General features: G+C 37.7%; 1 protein-coding gene across 1 annotated transcript in view; it reads right to left on the bottom strand.

Moving 5' to 3' along the window:
* The window catches only part of LOC131879568 (uncharacterized), a 20,962-nt gene that overhangs the window by 19,967 nt on the left and 772 nt on the right, over positions 1–223 (bottom strand).

The following is a 223-nucleotide window of genomic DNA, read 5'->3' as shown; positions in this document are numbered from 1 at the left end:
TTGATAGAACTCCCGACGTCAAATCTCATCAGAATTCGAAACCCCAGATTAATGTCTCCTTCATTTTCATTGCAATCAAAAATGAGCTAGTTCACTTCGAATTCCGATTTTCTCGAAAGTTGCTTTGTTCGAGCTGCCAAGGATAAGAACCCGCTCGAATATTTGACAATTACGACTCGTCTACAGCTCCTTTTCTCATTTTAAAATTTGGTTACTTAAAATC

The sequence above is a fragment of the Tigriopus californicus genome, chromosome 4, assembly GCF_007210705.1.
Source record: "Tigriopus californicus strain San Diego chromosome 4, Tcal_SD_v2.1, whole genome shotgun sequence".
In the NCBI taxonomy this organism is placed as follows: domain Eukaryota; kingdom Metazoa; phylum Arthropoda; class Copepoda; order Harpacticoida; family Harpacticidae; genus Tigriopus; species Tigriopus californicus.
The sequence above is the reverse complement of the archived record's forward strand: the minus strand, read 5'-3'. Positions and strand labels throughout refer to the sequence as shown.